Source organism: Amblyomma mixtum, chromosome 4 (assembly GCF_055824585.1).
Source record: "Amblyomma mixtum isolate Tamu chromosome 4, ASM5582458v1, whole genome shotgun sequence".
Taxonomy (NCBI): domain Eukaryota; kingdom Metazoa; phylum Arthropoda; class Arachnida; order Ixodida; family Ixodidae; genus Amblyomma; species Amblyomma mixtum.
Window position 1 is genome coordinate 29,900,568 of NC_143015.1, and position 12,279 is coordinate 29,912,846.

A 12,279-nucleotide genomic window follows, 5' to 3' on the forward strand; every position below is an offset into this window, starting at 1 on the left:
CCTAACGAATCATGATTCACCTCCCTCCCCTTCCTGACACGCATCCCCTCCCACACCACTTTCCTTCCCCACCCCCGGGGCCTTCCTCCTCGGAGCGAAGGCCCTATTTAATCCCTGCCGATGATGAACGCTTTGCCCAGACGAAGACAAGTCCCCTTGTCGAAACGTTGGCTCTAGCAACCTGAGGTTTTCCCCTCCCTTGTTCATTTTGTGATCGCCAAGGACCATCTACCGCACCCTCTCTCTCTTATGGAGAGGGTAATGGATATGAGTACGGCTAAGCAGATTAGGAGTTAAATAACGTCCTGATTATTTGAAATATTCCGCAGAGTACATTTTAATGTTGCTGATTGTGTAAGTGTTTGAAAAAACGTGGCAATGGGTACTGAAACGCATTAAGTTAGTTTTTTTGTCTTAATATTCATTTGCCATTCAGAGTAACACGTGTCTAATTTAGGAAAAATCATTATCGAAAAGGGCAAGAGGTTGCTTCTAGGACCGCGCATCTGCAGTATCGTCTACCTGGGCGTTTTGGAGCTTTACCGATGCGTGCCAGTTTCGGGGAAGGTCTGCGCCGCGCGGTGTGCCTGAAGCATTCATAGGGAATAAGGCTGGTCACTTGCATGGTACTCGAACTCGTGACTTCTTGTAGCGATAGCTTTGCTGAGCGGCGTCTTCAGTTCCCCTCACTGGCACGCACTAGGGCTGCTGTTAATGGCCCTCCGTGTAGGAGTTTCAAATCACCGAGTCGGTCATGCGAGCTGCCTATATCGATGTTCAATCGTTTTGCTTGAAATAGGCATTGATTTGTGGGCTCAAGATTCGATACCATACGTTACAGATGTCTTTGCTGAGATTTTAAATAACCACAAATTAAAGGCTTTCCTATAATTGGTATTGAAGCACGAGAAAAGTCGGCAGACTGTGTGCCTAAGTTAATGCCACGGCGAGGGCGTGCTTTCTGTGATGAAAACAACGCAAGTTTACTCGAGAAGGTGCTACGAACTGCTTCCGTTAAAAGTTAATGACCACACTGGTGCGTGCTCTGAACCATTTTTCCTCCTGAAACGTACGTGCCTACATCTCAGCTTTCATCCCGAGGCTTAGTCCTAGAGATTCTTGATTGAAGTTTCATAACATGATGCACATTTTTCTGCAGCATAACTCTAGAGGGAGCCACACCACTAACGACTATCTCCAGCATAATTTCTTCGGTGTTTGATGCCTGTTTCAGATGAAGCCTAAAAGCAGAATCCGCACATGCAAGCCTAGTAGCTGTTCTCAACATTTTGTTATAATGAAGGCCTCAGGATAGCAAAGGTGAGCATAAAATAGATGGTTTCCTTCCTCGGCATAATTTTGAGCAGCATATTTTTTTGATGAAAACTCGACCATATTTTCACTAGCCTCCAGATGTTTTTTTTACCAAACGCATGCGGAATTTTCGTCTGCCATGAATCACAGTGGTTTCTGAAGTTCTATAAATGTCACAGTAACGCAGCGATATTGTGATAGTAAAATATTTATATTCGGGCTCTCTCGGACAACCAATACGCAGCCAATGAACATACTGCGAAAAAATTGGTGAAGCTAACAGTACGTGAATAAATATTGGCAGCACATACTGAAGGATACGTCGAGCAGAAATGTTTGCGGTAGCGCAGTGCCAGCTGTGAAAGCTAATCGCTTGGTGTTCACGCATATTTTAGCCCGAAGTATGTACACCCTCCCGTCAAGCTTTCAGGGAAGAGGGTTTGCTGTTAATCCATGCAGTGAAGCACTATACTCCGTTTCATACATAGCAGTCAACGCAGCCAAGGCTACGGCGCCTGTTCGCGCTCCTCGTCCGCATCTTAATGTAGTGCGTCAAAAGTAAAAATCGTAATAAACTGAATATTAAAGTAAATGTTGGTTGATATTGCAGTATAATGACAACGGTGTTTTATTTTGCAAAAAGATTGCTTTTTCTTTTATGTTCTACAAAACAGAGTGCCTTAGTGTTTTGGGTTTTTTTCCGGTCCCTCCTGTATCAGGTTTTTGCAGCTAGGCCGGCCGCGCCGGCCGGCCGGTCATGTCGTCTGCTTGAGTGGTTCACCTGAAGCATTTCCTTCCTCCGAGACCTGGTGCGCTGTTCTCTTTTCTGTAAAAATCACCGACCGTACAACCGCTGTAGGCCACTCATTTGATACGCGTAGCAAATGTTATATATACCATTCCATAACCTACAGCACCAGTTTCTACACTCTTGTGAGTTGTGGCAGCAGTAAAAAACAACGATAGTAGATTACGATCGAGCAAATTAAAGGACAACTTTAGTTACAAAGATGATATTTACAAAGATTCAAAACATGAGAGCGGATGTCAACAATTAAATGTCAGCCACAACGTTCACTTACGCAGCGCTTACATCTCACTGGTGTGAAGAAGCCCGAATTTCTACTCGTTTATATTGTTACCGCGAGAGGACGATGACGAGCTACAGCGTGGAGAACGAACAGCGAGCTTCGTCAACCTCTTTGTGCGCCCTATTCAGGAACCACGCAACCTCGTCGTCGGCTTCTCACAATAACAATGTCAACTGCAGCAGCAAGTGCGCTAATATACGACACCATTTGTTGCGTTCGATGACCTGCGCAGCGGAATCTCTGCTCACGGCCCAAATACACAGCTTTCAACAATCCCCATCTCACCGCACTAGCTCACACCCATAACACACCGAAACCGACATCTAATACAAAACATTACTACGAACGGAAGCACTTCAAAGAATTTTCCTTGTGACAACAGCTCAAAAGTGGAGACTTCCCGAATCATACGCCGCTCACTTTAAAGCCGCTGAGTACGCCGATGAATGCCGGGTTGCCGCTAGCCGAGGCTGCTCGGAATAATCGAGGCCGCACTGAATTTTATCACTACACAATGAATGATTCATTGTGTGCCGCATGCAAAAGAGTCACTGAACGCCCGAGAACAGCACTTCGCAATCACGTCCGTCGCCAATACACTACACTGCTTTTTCCCTTCGAAACAAGTAAGCAGCGCAAGTAAACAGCGCTGTGTTTTTCAAAGTAGGCATTAGAGTTTTAAGGTTTCGACTTCCTACCTAATGATAATTATAAGAAAAATAAAAAAGAAATAAAAAAAGCCAGCCAAGCCGGTAGTCGAACCTTGGCCCTTTGTAAAATGAACACACAGGCGCGCGCTTCGTGCCACTCAGCCACGACGCGAGGCGGACGGATACATTTTGCTTGTGTTTTGCAGCGGACTACTTTCGTACCTTTGGCAGCGTTGACAGCTATGTATGAAACGGAGTATAAATGCATCCAAAAAACAGTAAACTTGTTTTGGTACGATGTTTCTGTTTTAAAGTGCGTATTTTGTTTCTATTGGGATGCATACTAGCATGTTATACTGGTCGGCCAGTCTCCTGGTGGTAAAAAAGAAACTCATCCTTCTAATTCTGGCCATGGTTACATCAGACTTGGCGATATTTGTGCCACAACCCTTTTCTCCACAGTAGCATCCCTTTCAGCCCTACTAAGATTACGTGACCACGAAGGGAAGCTGTTCCAGAGCGTCTATCGTGTATGCCGCTTACACGGTGTCCTAATTGAAAGTGATTTTACGTCAAAGACATCTACTCTGCTCTTAAGCTACCAGCTAAGAAGCGGCGAAAATTTTGATGCATCCTGTTCTCCGCCTTTATATGTGGATAAGCCTCTCTTTCATGCATTTCCAAGAGCGGACAAGGCGACAGCAACGCTGTAAGCATGCTAAGACGAAAGATGCTTTTTGTACTGCTAGGTTACTTTAATACCGGTTACTGCTTTAGATATCACGACCGTTGATTGCTGCCCACAATGGTCCTCTTCTTTTTTTTTTTTGCACGTATTTCGGCGAAACATGTGCGTCACGTGAGTAGCATTCTGATGAGTGACGGTGCTGAGAGGAAGCCGGGACTTCCTAAAGAGAACCCTCAAACCAACTTGAGGCTTGAACGAGAACGGGGTCCGCTCCTAACCCAAAAGCCATATTGTCTCATCATCATCGCATCTTTGACCAGCTTGAAGGTCGCCTGATCACCTTGCCGTGCTTAATATTAATACAGGGATTATCACCAATAAATTTCCTTCTCTCTTGCATCGTATTCATTCCTACTACTGTTCTCGCGAAGTTCTCCGAACAGAAACGGGGCTGCAAAAAGGGTATTTAGAGCGTAAGTTCTACTGTGTGCCATGTCTCCCAAGGTCATTCATCTTCGTCGCCGGGAACTCGAGTTCCCTCGGAGCGCAGTCTGGACGATGTGAGTGACGTCACGCCACGCTATCACGTGACTTGCTAAAGGGGTGGATACCAGCTCCTTCGCGGCGCTCGCTCCTCAGTTTTGCCCTGGATGTTGCGCAGGCTGCGCCGTCTGTGCGTTCGCTTCAGCGCAAGCGTCAGGCCGAATACGATCCTCCAGCGGATGTAGCTCGGTGGCAAGCCACTCTGTCTAGAGAGGACGCAGCCGCGCCAGACAGGATGCCGACACCTCCGACCAACCAGAAGCCAGAGTATAGCCCCTTTGCAGAGAAGCTTATCAAGTTCAGAAACGTGCCAAGAACGAAGCGGCAGCAGCGACCGCGGCTGTGCAGTCACTCTTAAAACCAAGCGTAACCGCGCTTCCGCTATTGAAACATCGTTCAAGGATAGTTGAACCTGTGCATATTTTTACACGGGCTTCACTCCGCCGGACTACATCGTAGTTCGGACGGACAGACAAAGCAACAAATGGGCGGCCTCGTTCTTCTGCTTCCATCAGACCTTAAGTTATCGTTCTCCCTCCTCCTCTAGATGCAGACTATGTCTGGGGCAAACTTTCCTTGAAAAAAATGTATTTTTAATCGGCGCTTTCAATCGCCGCAAGCTACCTGGCCACTGCTCTTGCGATTTGAAAAGGCATGCCTACACTCTGGCGCATTGGACACATTGTCAAGCATTGCTCGCAGACGATATCAACTGCCGCCTTGGTAAAATTTCCATGCAATCTTTGATTGCTCTCTTACACAGTTTCGTAAAAAACAAACTCCACAACAACATATTGTAGCAGAATTTCTTCCACGGGAAGACAAATATCGTTTGGCTTATGAGGGTTCAACGTCCCAAAACGACTTAGGCTATGAGGGACGACGTAGTGAAGGGCTCGGGAAATTTCGACAACGTAGAGTTCTTTAACGTGCACTGACATCGGACAGTACACTGGCCTCTAGAATTTCGCCGCCATTGAAATTCGGCCGCCGCGGCCGTGATAGAACCCACGTCTTTCGGGTCAGCAGCCGAGCGCCGTAACCAATAAGCTCCCGCGGTGGGGACTTCTTTTTTAATGCGAGTGTTTATGGCGCTCGGCTGCTGACACGAAAGACGCGGGTTCGATACCGGCCACGGCGGTCGAATTTCGATGGAGCGAAATTTTAACTAAACTCAGAGTGTATGAGGTCGGCTGTGTGTTATATGGCATAATTTAATCTCCTACTGATCATCTTCGCCTTAATGAGTCATTGGTGGGATTTCCAGATGGTGTGAAACATGGCAAATGAAGATTAACTTTCATAGCAATGTCGTTATGTCCGTCACTACTAAAATTGGCCCGTACTTTTTTAGTTATAACTTTATTGATAATTACCATCAAATAGATTTTTTTATTTAAATAATTGGGTCTAACTTTCACCACTAACCACTCCCAATCGAAGCGCATTGATTTCGTTGCGACTAAAGCTCTACAAAGACTAGGCTACTTGCGTCGTACGGTGGCTAATTTTCCGCGCGGCACTGAACTACTATCATATAAAGCAACTATCTGCCCTTTACTTGACCATGCTAGTATAATATAGAACCTCTGCAAGCAGTACGAAACAGACTGTCGAATCCGTCCAAGGGAAAGCCCTTACATTGATTTACCATCGTTATGACAAACAGTTCTCACCATCGTGAGCCGCCTTCGCTTAACCTTGCATCTCTCGTTGAACAACGGCATAATATATATTCAGTTTTTTCATGGCATTATTGATTCCTTCTGTCACCTCTCCTGTAAAAGATATGTCACCTTCGCAACATTTTTCTGACTAGGAGACATCATCCGCTTAGTATTGCACGTTTTAATGCGCGTACAAGCACTTTCAAATTTAGTTTATTTCTCGAACAATTGAATTTTAGAACTCACTGCCAGGCACCAACCGTTCCCACCCATGAAAGAACCTTTTTGTTTCTGCTTTAACATCATTGTCCCTAATTTTTCTGCTGCGTTTCTTTGTTGCGTATTTTTGCATACTCTTGCATTCTGTTGTATATTCTCCACTGCTACTATAGCTAAATCGGGGCGGCAGTATGTGAAAATAAAATAAATAAAAAAGGCAATGACATTGGCTAATTTTTTGCTTCAATGCATTCTGCGGTCTGTCTTTTCACCTTAGAGGAAGCGCGAACTACACTAAACGTGAATAAATGAACACAGCAAGGAAATATCACGCTTTCGCAATCAACGAGAAAGGCAGCAACCATTAGCAAAGCTTTGAGACGCGCAGCCTAAATTCCAAATACGGCCAACGCAGAAATGAAGTGCCGGCGTTCTTGTTATTGCGAGATATTCAGTTCTTTGAAATAATAGCTGGGGGAACTTTTCCCATCAAGAAATATTTCGCTGACCTACTGTGTAAGCGTATGCAAGAAATACGTTGTTTCTCCACGTCATTGTCTGCATACCATGCGGCAGATATTATTGTAAGACTTGAAATTGATTACGTGCTGCGGCCAAAATTGAAAGCCCATCTCAAATATCAGGATTATTTTTCTTTCACCCCAGGAAAATATCTTTCAAACGGCACGTGGCCTTATATATACTACCTATGAGTTGAAAACTTGGGTGATCATCTAGTTTGACTATTTTTTCTCAAAAGTTAGCAGACCCAATTAGTAGCGATCTGTTATGCAAAAATAGCTAAACATTATTGAGCACTATCTCTGAAAGGGCATTGTAATACGAAGAACACTGTTCATTTGTTCATTTGATAATGATAACATCACTGAAATGCAAAACCGCGAATTGTAGTGCTTTTTGCTGCTGACGTTGAATAAAAGGAATCTCCTTGGCGCATCTAGTCCTGCCGCTCATGATCCTGAGTTCTCAGTAAAAAAAAAAAAAACTAGAATCTGCGAAATTCCTGACAATGAACGGCTCGTCAAAGAAATCTTTGATACCGGTTTGTATGCGGAATAGGCAGTGGTGCAGGTGTTTAATGGAAGCTGTGCAAAACCACGAAATTCCTGACAATGAAGCGCGTCTCAAAGAATTCTTTGATAATGGTGAGCACGCAGAATAGGCCGCAGTGTAGGTGTTTTATGAAAGCTCTGCATTTCATGCGGTCATACTTTGAGGAATGATTTATCATGAAGCGGGTGTTTTCTCCTTTGAGCCAGGTGCAGACTCTAGCTGCGAATATCGTTAGCGGATGATGCATTCGAGAGCTTCCATTTATTTTCAAGCCGTTGTTTGCAATAAAACAATAGAATAAAGTGCAATGTGTTTATATATTTACAGAGCGCAACAGTTACAGCTTTATAGATATTGCTTTGTGACAGAACTAGGGATACTTTTCGATTCAGATGTGCCACCTTCGCTACTTTGCAGAAGAAATTCATTTGAAACGAAAGTACACTGCAGAGACCAGCCTGGCCAAGAATTACGGAACACAATCAAACAACAGCTTTCTTGTAAATTTTTTAATTAAGAAAAGAACTATTCGGTAAGCACGGCAGCGCCTGCCGTTGCCGGAAGGAATGGCCAGCATAAAGCTCTTCAAAGAAGTACAAAACGTTGAAAAATTCTAATGTAATTGAGGGTTACGGTGCATTTCAAGAGCAAGCCCATTATTACTACATGGACGATCACGCATAATCTACAAAATACGCCGTTATACTCATTGTGCCAGTCATTCACGAGGCTCCGATGTTCGCAGCAAACACGTAAGTGCCAATCTTTTTCTTCAGAAATAAGTGCTAAAGAGAACAAGTTCTGCATTTGTACTTAATGTTATGCTAATGTCCTGATGTATTTATCCACGAAAATTATGTGGTTCACTGTGAGGTGTGTCCAATAAGAATTGCTGCAATCATTCGCACTGAGCAGTTCTTTGCTCCCACCTATTTCCAAAAAATTCTCAAATAAAGCAGTATACCGGATGTGGTCCCCTAATATCTCTCAGAACTAAACGTGTCATTAACAGATGGTCAATAATATCAGATGATTTGAAGTTTCATCTGGAAGCCTACAACGGCAGACCAAGCGCACTCATCGAACCCGTCCTTCGGTGGCCCAACACCTCCACGTGGATTAATTCTGGGAATACTGTAAAACACGCAGAACATTACGTTAAAATATGGTTCTCCTTATTCTGTCAGCGAACAGATCATCATCGCTGGCCACGACACGGTAGCCCTAGGCTATCGCCGCAGCCGATCAGGCCTCTCGTTAAACTGCAACCCACTCTCGCGCTGTGAATTTTGCATCGCCGTCTTTTTCAACTAATATTGCTATCGGTCCAATATACCCATTCTCGCGCGCTCTGCGCTGCACATCGCGTTCTTCATTAACTAATACTACTGTCGAACTAACATCGTTTCCAGACGTGCCGACGACCCACCAAAGCAAAACAATGAGCCTATAGGCTATCGCCGCAGCTGATCGCACCCAGCTTTTCGCATTCCTTCTTTGAATACAGCCTGGTCCGTACGCTTCACTGAAGCAGTGCCCTCCACAACGGCTGAAAGCATTACGTTTGAGGCGGCTTTACGGTCTTGCCCGGCTCAGCCTGTTGGAGATCCTGACATATTCAAAATCTGCCCTGCAAAAAGTGGAGCGCGGGTTGTCTACTGATACATTGACCATTAGCTCTTTACGCATGTTGCATAGTCTGCATAGCAGAGGTTCTCCGTAAAATTACAATGGGTGCCCTCACATGTAGGTAGGTGTCATAGGCAACGAGGTGGCGGACTGTATTGCCTATGAAACGCAGCCAGGTAGTCCATCAAGAAAAGTTTCTCAAGATGCCAACAGAATCTTCAGAGAAACAATACTCAGCCACTTCAGTACAGTGTGGAGCTAACTCAATAAGCTATATGGGTCTAAATGACTAAAAAGATGCCAGGCCATATAACTACATCTCATTCGCAGGGGCTTTGCTCGTATTCCTGCGTGAATGTATCAGACTGGTCCAGTATCGTCTCCGCTGTGTTCCACATGGAGTGTGTGCAGTGATGTAGAATATCTGTGTGTGTTCGTTTCCGTTAAGAATGCAAGAACCCCTCGCAGCTCCCTTCAGGGCATTGTCTACCCAGGTGAACAGCATTCACGTAGAAATGAGGCTTCACGTCATCTATCAAAATTTCTTCTGGAGTCAGATTTGGAGTCCATATGGTGACAGCAGGAGTTGACTATTGATTGTTATAGGTGACTGTATTTAGAGCTATGTAGATCAGTCAGGTCTCAGGTATGTGCGTGATTTGTGGACCTTATTTAGCATTTTTGGTGAAAAAACAGCGCGATGAGACGGAAGAAAAAAAAATGAAACCACACGGACGAGCGCTGACTCACAACTATTTTTTGTTCAGAAAAAACAGACATTTATAGTTAAAAAAAGTCATGATCTGATGTCGCCCGCGCACATGCCCAGAGTACAACAGTCCAAGAACTACATGATGTCAATAATATAAGCTTTACAACACGATTTCAGCCCTCCACTACGGCGTCTCTCATAGCCTTAGTCGCTTTGGGACGTTAAACCCCATAAACCAACCAACCAGAACACCGTGACTAACCTAAAAGGCATGAGGCAGCCGGAAACGAAAACATCAGGTATGTCAAGAAACGAGATCTATTTACCTACCATCATTAAGGAAGCCTGACTGACGCATTCACCCCGTCTTTTCTGAATATGAAATGCCTCAATGAGCTCCCTAGTCGTCTTATCTTTATGGCGAAATAAAATGCGTGTGTGCGCGACTAAAAGTCAGCATACTTTCTTATTTTCATTCTTGCAAGCTTTGCAGTGATCTTTTAGATGTGAATAGTTTGAGTTGGAAAGTGAACGAAGATGCTTTTGACTATAAATGTCTGTTTTTTCTGAATAAGAAATAGTTGTTAGTCAGCGCTCGTCCGTGGCTTTCCTTCTTCTTTGTCTTCCGTCCCTTCGCACTGTTTTTCCACCCAAAATGAACGTATATCAACTCGCCCAACTTTCCATTCTACTACCTTATTTAGCATTTAAGTGTCGCTACGGTGGAGCAATTGACGGCAGAGTCTGCAAGGCTAACTGCACTAGTAGCTTCCAACAACCTCAACCTCATGTTATACTGCAACACACTCTCGCGCTAAACATTGTGCATCGTCGTTTTCTTCTACTGATGCTACTTTAAACTAATATATACATTCTCGCACGCTGTGCATTGCGTATCTTCGTCTTCATCAACTGAAGGTACTGTCTTACTAATATCGTCGCCAGGCGTGCCGACGACCCAGCATAGCAATAAAAGCCTGCAGAGCTTGAGACACCAACAGTGGTGCGCTCAAATTTCGAATCAGGGAGAACTGGAATCGTCCTTATAAATTTTTTACGCCGGAAAATACTGCGTATTTTAACCATCTTGTTGCGGTTTTCGGTAGCACCACGACAAATCTTATGGCAGAATAGAAGCTTGTGCAAGTTGGTGGCGGCTCATTTGCCACATAGCGCTAGAGACACGGACACAGGGAGACCAACACGATGGCGCTAACTAGCAACATAAATTTTATTGCATGAAACCAGACTATATAAGCACTGTCTTAAAAGAGAAGAAGGGAAATGAAACTAATGAAATATAGGATGTACTCAAACAATGTTGTTCGATAATAACATGACTTGAGTGCCACTTATATTTCAAGGGCTTTATTTTTCTTCTTCTCTGTTGAGAAAGGGCTTATAATGCTTGGTTTGACGCAATAAAATTTCAGTTGTACGTTAGAACCCGTCCTGTTTGTCGCCCTGTGTCGGTGTCTGTTTAGCGCTATGTGGCAAGGCGCAAGTCGCAGTTCGTTTTTTACCGTTCCCGTGAGAAAGTGAACATTCGTCAGGTAATACAGGGTATGCCTTGCCGGGCGGCAGCCGCGGTTAAAATTGGTTTCATCATTTTGAAATCATGGTACCAGCTCGCCCGAGCAGCCGTCCGACCGAGCCGCGATGAGCACTCTCTTCTAATGCGTGCCTGCCATCGGGGTTAAACAGAAGAGTGGCCACGAGCACGTTTCAGGACATCGGTCCCGTGGTCAGTTCGAGCTTAGTCCCCATTAAACGGGGAGGTGTCTCAACCTACGTGTTTGCCTTGAGAGATAACGAATAAGACTTAAAGCGGTTACAGACTGGCTGGCCTCACAATTTTGATAATGACACTCAGCTTTGAAATCGGAACTCTAATAGCTTTGTTAAAGAAAGCTTTAGAAATCCTGAAATTAAGGCTATAATTATCAGTTTCCAGTGCAATGAGCAGAATGTCGCTTCACTGACATGCCGTGGCGTACGGCGAGAGAAGCAACAGAGATTGTCGAGAAACAGCATTGTATAATTAGGTAGCTTTGTCACGAAAGTGAAGCTGAGCACACAGCTCGTACAGTATAAGTGGATATACAATTTTAAGAATTTCTAGCATATGGTTCAGGTCTGGTGTGTCCAACGTTCCTGCACTGTATTGACAGTGCGGAAACAAGAGAAGTTATATGAGAAGTTTGACAGGGAGACTTGCTTAATTGTTCAAAAGTGCACCGAAAATGAAAACACCGTGCTAGTCGATAAAATCACCTGGCAGCTTCTGCCAAAGCGGCTAAAATTCAAGGGGGCACTTTGTTCACTTAAAGTGCGGTGAGGCGAGAGCCTTATGCGCGCTGTTGCTGCTTGTGTCACTGATGTGTGGTTAAGATGTTAAGCTTCGCCTCTAACGCTGCATGGAGTCCACAAAACGCCATCGCCCGTTGGGCTCTAGCCTTGCTCGTCGGTAAATTGGTGTTTGAGGAAAGGAAATGTATCTGTCTCGGATATCTCGGTGAACACCTGAACCTCGCTGTAAGGGAAGGAAGATGGGAGGGAACAAAGACATCATATTCACTAGAGGCGCCTTTGTTCATTCTAAGCCATCGAGCTGGCATCGGACTCCGGAGACCGTGGTTCGATTCCCCTGGTCAACCGATTTCGTTGTCGTTTTTATTTATTTATTTATATT